This window comes from Rhinoderma darwinii, chromosome 2 (assembly GCF_050947455.1).
Source record: "Rhinoderma darwinii isolate aRhiDar2 chromosome 2, aRhiDar2.hap1, whole genome shotgun sequence".
In the NCBI taxonomy this organism is placed as follows: Eukaryota; Metazoa; Chordata; class Amphibia; order Anura; family Rhinodermatidae; genus Rhinoderma; species Rhinoderma darwinii.
In genome coordinates, this window is record NC_134688.1 from 476,378,909 (window position 1) to 476,393,954 (window position 15,046).

Consider the following 15,046-nt stretch of genomic DNA (forward strand, 5'->3'; position numbering starts at 1 on the left):
ACACTGCTGTCTGCACAGAGAAGAGAAGGACACTGTTGTATGCACAGAGAAGAGAAGGACACTGCTGTATGTATAGAGAAGAGAAGGACACTGCTGTATGTACAGAGAAGAGAAGGACACTGCTGTCTGCACAGAGAAGAGAAGGACACTGTTGTATGCACAGAGAAGAGAAGGACACTGCTGTATGTATAGAGAAGAGAAGGACACTGCTGTATGTACAGAGAAGACACAAATACTGCTGTATATACAGAGAGGATAAGGACCCTGCTGTATGTATAGAGAAGAGAAGGACACTGCTGTATGTACAGAGAAGAGAAGCACGCTGCTGTATGTACAGAGAAGAGAAGGACCCTGCTGTATGTATAGAGAAGAGAAGGACACTGCTGTATGTATAGATAAGAGAAGGACACTGCTGTATGTACAGAGAAGAGAAGGACACTGCTGTATGTTCAGAGAAGAGAAGGACCCTGCTGTATGTATAGAGAAGAGAAGGACACTGCTGTATGTATAGAGAAGAGAAGGACACTGCTGTATGTTCAGAGAAGAGAAGGACACTGCTGTATATACAGAGAAGAGAAGGACACTGCTGTATGTACAGAGAAAAGAAGGACAATGCTGTATGTATAGAGAAGAGAAGGACACTGCTGTATATACAGAGAAAAGACGGACACTGCTGTGTGTACAGAGAAGAGAAGGACACTGGTGTATATACACAGAAGAGAAGGACACTGCTGTATGTATAGAGAAGAGAAGGACATTGCTGTATCCACAGAGAAGAGAAGGACACTGCTGTATGTCCAGAGAAAAGAAGGCCACTGCTGTATATACAGAGAAGAGAAGGGCACTGCTGTATGTACAGAGAAGAGAAGAGCACTGCTGTATGTACAGAGCAGAGAAGGACACTGCTGTATGTATAGAGAAGAGTAGGACACTGCTATATGTATAGAGAAGAGAAGGACACTGCTGTATGTACAGAGAAGAGAATAACACTGTTGTATGTCCAGAGAAGAGAAGGACAGTGCTGTATGTATAGAGATGAGAAGGACAGTGCTGTATGTGCAGAGAAGAGAACGGCACTGCTGTATAAACAGAGAAGAGAAGGACACTGCTGTATGTACAGAGACGAGAAGGACACTGCTATATGTATAGCGAAGAGAAGGACCCTGCTGTATGTACAGAGAAGAGAAGAACACTGCTGTATTTACAGAGAAGAGAAGGACACTGCTGTATATACAGAGAAGAGACAAACACTGCTTTATGTACAGAGAAGAGAAGGACACTGGCGTATTATATGTAATAATCTTGTTCTGGAGCTGTATTTTTGTACTGAGCTTGATTCTGGGGCTGTATATATGTACTGAGCCTTGTTCTGGGTATGTGTATATTTGCTGTGCTTGGTTATGGTGCTGTATTTATGTACTCAGCTTGTTCTGGTGCTGTATTTATGTACTCATCTTGGTTATGGTGCTGCATGTATGCACTGAGTTCGGTCCTAGTGCTGTATATATGTATTGAGCTTGGTTCTGGTACTGTATTTATATGTCGGAGCTTTGTTCTGGTGCTGTATATATGTATTGAGCTTGGTTCTGGTGTTTTATATGTGTACTGAGCTTTGTTCTGGTGTTTTATATATGTATTGAGCTTTGTTCTGGTGCTGTATATATGTATTGCACTTTGTTCTGGTGCTGCATATATGTATTGAGCTTGTTCTGGTGCTGTATATATGTACTGAGCTTAGTTCTGGTGCTGTATATATGTATTGAGGTTGTTCTGGTGCTGTGTATATGTACTAAGCTTGGTTCTGGTGTTGTATATATGTACTGAGCTTACTTCTGGTGCTGTATATATGTATTGAGCTTGGTTCTGGTGCTGTATATATGTACTAACCTTGGTTCTGGTGTTGGAGTATATGTACTGAGCTTTGTTCTGGTGCTGTATATATGTATTAAACTTGGTTCTGGTGCTGTAATTATATAGGTTATATTTATAATAACAAAATTGCTGTCGTTTTTACCCCTTGAACCGCCACCATGCAGTAAATACATTTTCCTGACAATATTTCCAAACATTCCCTTGTATGTTTTTTCAGATGCAGCAAAATCTATAAAATCAACTTTTAAAACGGCGCACGATATATGCTAATTACTCATTAATGGGCCATGGGGCGGTGCCGCTATCCTGAAGAGTCATAGTCCTGCCTCCAATCTCACCTTTCCATGCTTGATTGACATCCCCCTGGCTGTTATACATCCCTACCAGACTCCTCCAACTTTCTCGGATACGCAATTGCCTTGTACTCCATGGGCATGCACCATGCAGCGAGGTGTACTCTGCCCGGCTGTACCGTGCATGCAAGTACAAGACAACAGCGCATCTGCAATTGTTGAAGGGGGCTGTTCGTGATGTAGAACAGCCAGGGGGATGTCAATCAAGATCTGTGTGTAGGGGGGGGGGGGGCAGCAGAAAAGCTAGAATCGGCCCTGAGATATTGCGCACATACATTGCATGCAGCTGGCCCTGTCCTGTCATATACGGACACTATATAGTTACCATGGACTGAGTAGATGGGACTATGAGTAGACTAAGACAAGTATATTGTATTGTTAGGCTTCTTTCACACTGCCGTTAATATGTGTTTACCTTTCTTCCGGAGGAAGAGGGGATCGAAAGATTAAACGGAAAGCAATGGTTCCGTTAGCATTACCATTGATTTCAATGGTAATTAGTTTGTTTCAGTTGCTTCCCGTTTGTCTTCGTTCGCTAGGTTTCTGCAGACTGCACTTTAGCTACCGTTAAAAAAAAAAAAACGGAAACCCAGCGAATGGAGACAAACGGAAAGCAGCTGAAACAAAAGAATTACCATTGAAATCAATGGAAATTTTAACTGAACTGTTGCTTTCCATCCTCTGACGGAAGAGGTAAACGTATACTAACGCTAGTGTGAACTTAGCCTTACAATCTCTGCACTTTTTTTTTAAACTCCTTACATGTCCCTTTAGGGAAGATTGGCTCATACTTCATGGGGTTTTTTGCTTTCCTCTGTATCAAGAGGGGTAAACAAAGTTCTACGATTTACCTCAGTTTTTCATCTGTACTATCTTAAAGGGTAATACTCAATCCTACAGGATTAGTTGCAGTACTTGACACGGCAGATCACCCCACCGTTGTTTTCAGAATATCTCCGACAAGTCCTGTTTTTGTAAGTTTTACCTCTTCTTCTTCACTTTCTCTGTAGAGGTTCCTCAGACCAGGAGAAAGTCCCCGCCAGGGTAACCTATGAAATCAGTGGTCTGTCCTGAGACCTTCTGGGATTGGCATTTAGTAGAAATAGAAAATTTATTTGGCAAAACCGTCAGGAAGATTTTGAGTTTACGGAATTTCTTTGAGGACAGGTAGAAATTTCGCACATTGGGGACCTGTCAACACTTGATCTTTTCTTACCACACAAGTCGTCACATCGTCAGATTCACCTTCAATGAGCAAGTACTGAAGATTCTTCGCGGTTTGACTGTTTCTCACCACGGGATTTGTGTTTCACGTCTTCCTGGCAGCTTCTGATAATCGCTGAGGTCTTACCCTGGTTAAAAAGACTTCTGAGGCTCGAGACCATCAGTGGATGTTGTAAGAAGACTTTATTACTTAGGGACTGATGTCTGTCCCTAATAGGAAAATTAGTAGCACCAAATTCTGGGGAAATCTAAGACTATAGTAAGAAAAGTGAAGGAAATATTGCATTGAAACTTCAAGGAACCAGACGTAGAGGATATGGTTATGGTGTGGTGGTATTATTCAGTAACAGTATGGGGGTATTATTCAGTCACTATGTGGTTATGGTGTGGAGGTATTATTCAGTAACAGTATGGCGGTATTATTCAGTCACTATGTGGTTATGGTGTGGCGGTATTATTCAGTAACAGTATGGGGGTATTATTCAGTCACTATGTGGTTATGGTGTGGCGGTATTATTCAGTAACAGTATGGGGGTATTATTCAGTCACTATGTGGTTATGGTGTGGCGGTATTATTCAGTAACAGTATGGAGGTATTATTCAGTCACTATGTGGTTATGGTGTGGTGGTATTATTCAGTAACAGTATGGAGGTATTATTCAGTCACTGGGGTTATGGTGTGGTGGTATTATTCAGTAACAGTATGGGGGTATTATTCAGTCACTATGTGGTTATGGTGTGGCGGTATTATTCAGTAACAGTATGGAGGTATTATTCAGTCACTATGTGGTTATGGTGTGGAGGTATTATTCAGTAACAGTATGGAGGTATTATTCAGTCACTGGGGTTATGGTGTGGTGGTATTATTCAGTAACAGTATGGGGGTATTATTCAGTCACTATGTGGTTATGGTGTGGAGGTATTATTCAGTAACAGTATGGGGGTATTATTCAGTCACTATGTGGTTATGGTGTGGCGGTATTATTCAGTAACAGTATGGGTGTATTATTCAGTCACTATGTGGTTATGGTGTGGTGGTATTATTCAGTAACAGTATGGGGGTATTATTCAGTCACTATGTGGTTATGGTGTGGCGGTATTATTCAGTAACAGAATCGTGGTATTATTCAGTCACTATGTGGTTATGGTGTGGAGGTATTATTCAGTAACAGTATGGGGGTATTATTCAGTCACTATGTGGTTATGGTGTGGCGGTATTATTCAGTAACACTATGGGTGTATTATTCAGTCACTATGTGGTTATGGTGTGGTGGTATTATTCAGTAACAGTATGGGGGTATTATTCAGTCACTATGTGGTTATGGTGTGGAGGTATTATTCAGTAATAGTATGGGGGTATTATTGAGTCACTATGAGGTGGTAATATGTGGTCATAGTGTGGCAGTATTATTCAGTAAATGTATGGTGGTATTATTCATTCACTATGTGGTTATGGTGTGGCGGTATTATTTAGTAACAGTATGGTGGTATTATTCAGTCACTATGTGGATATAGTGTGGCGGTATTATTCAGTAACAGTATGGTGGTATTATTCAGTCACTATGTGGTTATGGTGTGGCAGTATTATTCAGTATCAGTATGGGGGTATTATTCAGTCACTATGTGATTATGGTGTGGCAGTATTATTCAGTAACAGTACGGGGGTATTATTCAGTCAGCATGTAGTTATGGTGTGGAGGTATTATTCACTATCAGTATGGGGGTATGATTCAGTCACTTTGTGGTTATGGTGTGGCGGTTTTATTCCGTAACTGTATGTAGGTATGATTTAGTCACTATGTGGTTATGGTGTGGAGGTATTAATCAGTAACAGTATGGGGGTATTATGTATTCACTATGTGGTTATGGTGTGGTGGTATTATTCAGTAATAGTATTCTGGTATTAGTCAGTCACTATGTGGTTATGGTGTGGTGGTATTATTCAGTAAAAGTATTGGTGTATTATTCAGTCACTATGTGGTCATGGTGTGGCGGTATTATTCAGTAACAGTATGGGGATATTATTCAGTCACTATGTGCTCATGGTGTGGCAGTTTTATTCAGTAACAGTATGGAGGTATTATTCAGTAACAGTATGGAGGTATTATTCAGTCACTATGTGGTTATGGTGTGGCGGTATTATTCAGTAACAGTATGGTGGTATTATTCAGTCACTATGTGGTTATGGTGTGGTGGTATTATTCAGTAACAGTATGGTGGTATTATTCAGTCACTATGTGGTTATGGTGTGGAGGTATTATTCAGTAATAATATGTGGGTATTAGTCAGTCACTATGTGGTTATGGTGTGGCGGTATTATTCAGTAACTGTATGGGGGTATTATTCAGTCACTATGTGGTTATGGTGTGGTGGTATTATTCAGTCACTATGTGGTTATGATGTGGTGGTATTATTCAATAACAGTATGGTGGTATTATTCAGTCACTATGGGGTTATTGTGTGGCGGTATTATTCAGTAACTGTATGGGAGTATTATTCAGACATTATGTGGTTATGGTGTGGCAGTATTATTCAAAAACAGTATGGGGGTATTATTCAGTAACTATGTGGTTATAGTGTGGCAGTATTATTCAGTAACAGTATGGGGATATTATTCAGTCACTATGTGGTCATGGTGGGGAGGTATTATTCAGTAACAGTATGGGGGTATTATTCAGTCACTATGTGGTTATGGTCTAGTGGTATTATTCAGTAATAGTATGGGGGTATTATTCAGTCACTATGTGGTTATGGTGTGGCGGTATTATTCAATAACAGTATGCTGGTATTATTCAGTCATTATGTGGTTATGGTGAGGAGGTATTATTCAGTAACAGTATGGGGGTATTATTCAGTTACTATGTGGTTATGGTGAGGAATTATTTTACAGTAACATTATGGGGGTATTATTCAGTCACTATGTGGTTATGGTGTGGTGGTATTATTCAGTAACAGTATGGGGGTATTATTCAGTCACTATGTGGTTATGGTGTGGAGGTATTATTCAGTAATAGTATTGGGGTATTATTGAGTCACTATGAGGTGGTAATATGTGGTCATAGTGTGGCAGTATTATTCAGTAACAGTATGGGGGTATTATTCAGTTACTATGTGGTTATGGTGAGGAATTATTTTACAGTAACATTATGGTGGTATTATTCATTCACTATGTGGTTATGGTGTGGCGGTATTATTTAGTAACAGTATGGGGGTATTATTCAGTCACTATGTGGTTATGGTGTGGTGGTATTATTCAGTATCAGTATGGGGGTATTATTCAGTCACTATGTGATTATGGTGTGGCAGCATTATTCAGTAACAGTACGGGGGTATTATTCAGTCACTATGTGGTTATGGTGTGGTGGTATTATTCAGTAACAGTATGGGTGTATTATTCAGTCACTATGTGGTTATGGTGTGGAGGTATTATTCAGTATCAGTATGGGGGTATTATTCAGTCACTTTGTGGTTATGGTGTGGCGGTTTTATTCCGTAACTGTGTGTATGTATGATTTAGTCACTATGTGGTTATGGTGTGGAGGTATTAATCAGTAACAGTATGGGGGTATTATATATTCACTATGTGGTATTGTGTGGTGGTATTATTCAGTAACAGTATGGGGGTATTATTCAGTAACTATGTGGTTATGGTGTGGTGGTATTATTCAGTAACAGTATGGGGGTATTATTCAGTCACTATGTGGTTATGATGTGGCAGTATTATTCAGTAACAGTATGGTGGTATTATTCAGTCACTGTGTGGTTATGGTGTGGTGGTATTATTCAGTAATAGTATTCGGGTATTAGTCAGTCACTATGTGGTTATGGATTGGTGGTATTATTCAGTAAAAGTATTGGTTTTTTTATTCAGTCACTATGTGCTCATGTTGTGGCGGTTTTATTCAGTAACTGTATGTAGGTATTATTCAGTCGCTAAGTGGTTATGTTGTGGAGGTATTAATCAATAACAGTAAGGGGGTATTATATATTCACTATGTGGTTATGGTGTGGTGGTATTATTCAGTAATAATATGGGGTATTATTCAGTCACTATGAAGCTATGGTGTGGCGGTATTATTCAATAACTGTATGGGGGTATTATTCAGTCACTATGTGTTTATGGTGTGGTGGTATTATTCAATAACAGTATGGTGGTATTATTCAGTCACTATGGGGTTATGGTGTGGCGGTATTATTCAGTAACTGTATGGGAGTATTATTCAGACATTATGTGGTTATGGTGTGGTGGTATTATTCAGTAACAGTATGGGGGTATTATTCAGTCACTATGTGGTTATGGTGTGGTGGTATTATTCAGTAACAGTATGGGGGTATTATTCAGTCACTATGTGGTTATGGTGTGGCGGTATTATTCAGTAACAGTATGGGAGTATTATTCAGTCACTATGTGGTTATGGTGTGGGGGTATTATTCAGTAACAGTATGGGAGTATTATTCAGTCACTATGGGGTTATGGTGCGGCGGTATTATTCAGTAACAGTATGGGAGTATTATTCAGTCACTATGTGGTTATGGTGTGGTGGTATTATTCAGTAACAGTATGGGGGTATTATTCAGTCACTATGTGGTTATGGTGTGGCGGTATTATTCAGTAACAGTATGGAGGTATTATTTAGTCACTATGTGGTTATGGTGTTGCGGTATTATTCAAAAACAGTATGGGGGTATTATTTAGTCACTATGTGGTTATGGTGTGGTGGTATTAGTCAGTAACAGTATGGGGGTATTATTCAGTCTCTATGTGGTTATGGTGTTGCGGTATTATTCAGTAACAGTATGGGGGTATTATTCAGTCACTATGTGGCTATGTTGTGGCGGTATTATTCAGTAACAGTACGGGGGTATTATTCAGTCACTATGTGGTTATGGTGTGGCAGTATTATTCAGTAACAGTATGGGGATATTATTCAGTCACTATGTGGTTATGGTGTGGCCGTATTAGTCAGTAACAGTATGGGAGTATTATTCAGTCACTATGTAGTTATGGTGTGGAGGTATTATTCAGTAACAGTATGGTGGTATTATTCAGTTACTATGTGGTTATGGTGTGGCGGTATTATTCAGTAACAGTATGGGGGTATTATTCAGTCACTATGTGGTTATGGTGTGGTGGTATTATTCAGTAACAGTATGGGGGTATTATTCAGTCACTATGTGGTTATGGTGTGGAGGTATTATTCAGTAACAGTATGGAGGTATTATTCAGTCACTATGTGGTTATGGTGTGGTGGTATTATTCAGTAACAGTATGGGGGTATTATTCAGTAACAGTATGGGGATATTATTCAGTCACTATGTGGTTATGGTGTGGCCGTATTAGTCAGTAACAGTATGGGAGTATTATTCAGTCACTATGTAGTTATGGTGTGGAGGTATTATTCAGTAACAGTATGGTGGTATTATTCAGTTACTATGTGGTTATGGTGTGGCGGTATTATTCAGTAACAGTATGGGGGTATTATTCAGTCACTATGTGGTTATGGTGTGGTGGTATTATTCAGTAACAGTATGGGGATATTATTCAGTCACTATGTGGTTATGGTGTGGCGGTATTATTCAGTAACAGTATGGGGGTATTATTCAGTCACTATGTGGTTATGGTGTGGAGGTATTATTCAGTAACAGTATGGAGGTATTATTCAGTCACTGTGTGATTATGGTGTGGAGGTATTATTCAGTAACAGTATGGGGATATTATTCAGTCACTATGTGGTTATTGTGTGTTGGTATTATTCAGTAACAGTATGGTGGTATTATTCAGTCACTATGTGGTTATGGTGTGGCGGTATTATTCAGTAACAGTACGGGGGTATTATTCAGTCACTATGTGGTTATGGTGTGGCAGTATTATTCAGTAACAGTATGGGGATATTATTCAGTCACTATGTGGTTATGGTGTGGCCGTATTAGTCAGTAACAGTATGGGAGTATTATTCAGTCACTATGTAGTTATGGTGTGGAGGTATTATTCAGTAACAGTATGGTGGTATTATTCAGTTACTATGTGGTTATGGTGTGGCAGTATTATTCAGTAACAGTATGGGGGTATTATTCAGTCACTATGTGGTTATGGTGTGGTAGTATTATTCAGTAACAGTATGATGGTATTATTCAGTAGAATAGAAAGAGTTGATCCAGCGCTGAAGGAGTGTATTTAAAAAGGAACGTATTCCCAATTTTATTCGTATCAAAACAATAAAAATTCGATAACAGGCAGACTTGGTATCAAAGCAGCAATCGGTAGGTGTAGTGAACCTTCAGTTACTATGTGGTTATGGTGTGGTGGTATTATTCAGTAACAGTATGGGGGTATTATTCAGTCACTATGTGGTTATGGTGTGGAGCTATTATTCAGTTACAGTATGGGGGTATTATTCAGTCACTATGTGGTTATGGTGTGGTGGTATTATTCAGTAACAGTATGGGGGTATTATTCAGACATTATGTGGTTATGGTGTGGCGGTATTATTCAGTAACAGTATGGGGGTATTATTCAGTCACTATGTGGTTATGGTGTGGAGGTATTATTCAGTAACAGTATGGGGGTATTATTCAGTCACTATGTGGTTATGGTGTGGCGGTATTATTCAGTAACAGTATGGGGGTATTATTCAGTCACTATGTGGTTATGGTGTGGCGGTATTATTCAGTAACAGTATGGGGGTATTATTCAGTCTCTATGTGGTTATAGTCTGGTGTCATTATTCAGTATCAGTATGGGTATATGATTCAGTATCAGTATGGGGGTATTATTATGGTGTGGAGGTATTATTCAGTATCAGTATGGGGGTATTATTCAGTCACTATGTGATTATGGTGTGGTGGTATTATTCAGTAACAGTATGGGGGTATTATTCAGTCACTATGTGGTTATGGTGTGGAGGTATTATTCAGTAACAGTATGGGGGTATTATTCAGTCACTATGTGGTTATGGTGTGGCGGTATTATTCAGTAACAGTATGGGGGTATTATTCAGTCACTATGTGGTTATGGCGTGGTGGTATTATTCAGTAATAGTATGGGGGTATTATTCAGTCACTATGTGGTTATGGTGTGGCGGTATTATTCAGTAACAGTATGGTGGTATTATTCAGTCACTATGTAGTTATGATGTGGGGGTGTTATTCAGTAACAGTATGGGGGTATTATTCAGTCACTATGTGGTTATGGTGTGGGGGTGTTATTCAGTAACAGTATGGGGGTATTATTCAGTCACTATGTGGTTATGGTGTGGTGGTATTATTCAGTAACAGTATGGGGGTATTATTCAGTCACTATGTGGTTATGGTGTAGAGGTATTATTCAGTAATAGTATGGGGGTATTATTCAGTCACTATGTGGTTATGGTGTGGAGGTATTATTCAGTAACAGTATGGGGGTATTATTCAGTCACTATGTGGTTATGGTCTGGTGGTATTATTCAGTAACAGTATGGGGGTATTATTCAGTCACTATGTGGTTATGGTGTGGGGGTGTTATTCAGTAACAGTATGGGGGTATTATTCAGTCACTATGTGGTTATGGTGTGGTGGTATTATTCAGTAACAGTATGGGGGTATTATTCAGTCACTATGTGGTTATGGTGTAGAGGTATTATTCAGTAATAGTATGGGGGGTATTATTCAGTCACTATGTGGTTATGGTGTGGAGGTATTATTCAGTAACAGTATGGGGGTATTATTCAGTCACTATGTGGTTATGGTCTGGTGGTATTATTCAGTAACAGTATGGGGGTATTATTCCAGCACTATGTGGTTATGGTGTGGCGGTATTATTCAGTAACAGTATGGGGGTATTATTCAGTCACTATGTGGTTATGGTGTGGAGGTATTAGTCAGTAACAGTATGGGGGTATTATTCAGTTACTATGTGATTATGGTGTGGAGGTATTATTCAGTAACTGTATAGGGGTATTATTCAGTCACTGTGTGGTTATGGTGTGGCAATATTATTCAGTAATAGTATGGGAGTATTATTCAGTCACTATGTGGTTATGGTGTGGCGGTATTATTCAGTAACAGTATGGGGGTATTATTCAGTCACTATGTGGTTATGGTGTAGAGGTATTATTCAGTAATAGTATGGGGGGTATTATTCAGTCACTATGTGGTTATGGTGTGGAGGTATTATTCAGTAACAGTATGGGGGTATTATTCAGTCACTATGTGGTTATGGTGTGGCGGTATTATTCAGTAACAGTATGGGGGTATTATTCAGTCACTATGTGGTTATGGTCTAGTGGTATTATTCAGTAATAGTATGGGGGTATTATTCAGTCACTATGTGGTTATGGTGTGGCGGTATTATTCAATAACAGTATGCTGGTATTATTCAGTCATTATGTGGTTATGGTGAGGAGGTATTATTCAGTAACAGTATGGGGGTATTATTCAGTTACTATGTGGTTATGGTGAGGAATTATTTTACAGTAACATTATGGGGGTATTATTCAGTCACTATGTGGTTATGGTGTGGTGGTATTATTCAGTAACAGTATGGGGGTATTATTCAGTCACTATGTGGTTATGGTGTGGAGGTATTATTCAGTAATAGTATTGGGGTATTATTGAGTCACTATGAGGTGGTAATATGTGGTCATAGTGTGGCAGTATTATTCAGTAACAGTATGGGGGTATTATTCAGTTACTATGTGGTTATGGTGAGGAATTATTTTACAGTAACATTATGGTGGTATTATTCATTCACTATGTGGTTATGGTGTGGCGGTATTATTTAGTAACAGTATGGGGGTATTATTCAGTCACTATGTGGTTATGGTGTGGTGGTATTATTCAGTATCAGTATGGGGGTATTATTCAGTCACTATGTGATTATGGTGTGGCAGCATTATTCAGTAACAGTACGGGGGTATTATTCAGTCACTATGTGGTTATGGTGTGGTGGTATTATTCAGTAACAGTATGGGTGTATTATTCAGTCACTATGTGGTTATGGTGTGGAGGTATTATTCAGTATCAGTATGGGGGTATTATTCAGTCACTTTGTGGTTATGGTGTGGCGGTTTTATTCCGTAACTGTGTGTATGTATGATTTAGTCACTATGTGGTTATGGTGTGGAGGTATTAATCAGTAACAGTATGGGGGTATTATATATTCACTATGTGGTATTGTGTGGTGGTATTATTCAGTAACAGTATGGGGGTATTATTCAGTAACTATGTGGTTATGGTGTGGTGGTATTATTCAGTAACAGTATGGGGGTATTATTCAGTCACTATGTGGTTATGATGTGGCAGTATTATTCAGTAACAGTATGGTGGTATTATTCAGTCACTGTGTGGTTATGGTGTGGTGGTATTATTCAGTAATAGTATTCGGGTATTAGTCAGTCACTATGTGGTTATGGATTGGTGGTATTATTCAGTAAAAGTATTGGTTTTTTTATTCAGTCACTATGTGCTCATGTTGTGGCGGTTTTATTCAGTAACTGTATGTAGGTATTATTCAGTCGCTAAGTGGTTATGTTGTGGAGGTATTAATCAATAACAGTAAGGGGGTATTATATATTCACTATGTGGTTATGGTGTGGTGGTATTATTCAGTAATAATATGGGGTATTATTCAGTCACTATGAAGCTATGGTGTGGCGGTATTATTCAATAACTGTATGGGGGTATTATTCAGTCACTATGTGTTTATGGTGTGGTGGTATTATTCAATAACAGTATGGTGGTATTATTCAGTCACTATGGGGTTATGGTGTGGCGGTATTATTCAGTAACTGTATGGGAGTATTATTCAGACATTATGTGGTTATGGTGTGGTGGTATTATTCAGTAACAGTATGGGGGTATTATTCAGTCACTATGTGGTTATGGTGTGGTGGTATTATTCAGTAACAGTATGGGGGTATTATTCAGTCACTATGTGGTTATGGTGTGGCGGTATTATTCAGTAACAGTATGGGAGTATTATTCAGTCACTATGTGGTTATGGTGTGGGGGTATTATTCAGTAACAGTATGGGAGTATTATTCAGTCACTATGGGGTTATGGTGCGGCGGTATTATTCAGTAACAGTATGGGAGTATTATTCAGTCACTATGTGGTTATGGTGTGGTGGTATTATTCAGTAACAGTATGGGGGTATTATTCAGTCACTATGTGGTTATGGTGTGGCGGTATTATTCAGTAACAGTATGGAGGTATTATTTAGTCACTATGTGGTTATGGTGTTGCGGTATTATTCAAAAACAGTATGGGGGTATTATTTAGTCACTATGTGGTTATGGTGTGGTGGTATTAGTCAGTAACAGTATGGGGGTATTATTCAGTCTCTATGTGGTTATGGTGTTGCGGTATTATTCAGTAACAGTATGGGGGTATTATTCAGTCACTATGTGGCTATGTTGTGGCGGTATTATTCAGTAACAGTACGGGGGTATTATTCAGTCACTATGTGGTTATGGTGTGGCAGTATTATTCAGTAACAGTATGGGGATATTATTCAGTCACTATGTGGTTATGGTGTGGCCGTATTAGTCAGTAACAGTATGGGAGTATTATTCAGTCACTATGTAGTTATGGTGTGGAGGTATTATTCAGTAACAGTATGGTGGTATTATTCAGTTACTATGTGGTTATGGTGTGGCGGTATTATTCAGTAACAGTATGGGGGTATTATTCAGTCACTATGTGGTTATGGTGTGGTGGTATTATTCAGTAACAGTATGGGGGTATTATTCAGTCACTATGTGGTTATGGTGTGGAGGTATTATTCAGTAACAGTATGGAGGTATTATTCAGTCACTATGTGGTTATGGTGTGGTGGTATTATTCAGTAACAGTATGGGGGTATTATTCAGTAACAGTATGGGGATATTATTCAGTCACTATGTGGTTATGGTGTGGCCGTATTAGTCAGTAACAGTATGGGAGTATTATTCAGTCACTATGTAGTTATGGTGTGGAGGTATTATTCAGTAACAGTATGGTGGTATTATTCAGTTACTATGTGGTTATGGTGTGGCGGTATTATTCAGTAACAGTATGGGGGTATTATTCAGTCACTATGTGGTTATGGTGTGGTGGTATTATTCAGTAACAGTATGGGGATATTATTCAGTCACTATGTGGTTATGGTGTGGCGGTATTATTCAGTAACAGTATGGGGGTATTATTCAGTCACTATGTGGTTATGGTGTGGAGGTATTATTCAGTAACAGTATGGAGGTATTATTCAGTCACTGTGTGATTATGGTGTGGAGGTATTATTCAGTAACAGTATGGGGATATTATTCAGTCACTATGTGGTTATTGTGTGTTGGTATTATTCAGTAACAGTATGGTGGTATTATTCAGTCACTATGTGGTTATGGTGTGGCGGTATTATTCAGTAACAGTACGGGGGTATTATTCAGTCACTATGTGGTTATGGTGTGGCAGTATTATTCAGTAACAGTATGGGGATATTATTCAGTCACTATGTGGTTATGGTGTGGCCGTATTAGTCAGTAACAGTATGGGAGTATTATTCAGTCACTATGTAGTTATGGTGTGGAGGTATTATTCAGTAACAGTATGGTGGTATTATTCAGTTACTATGTGGTTATGGT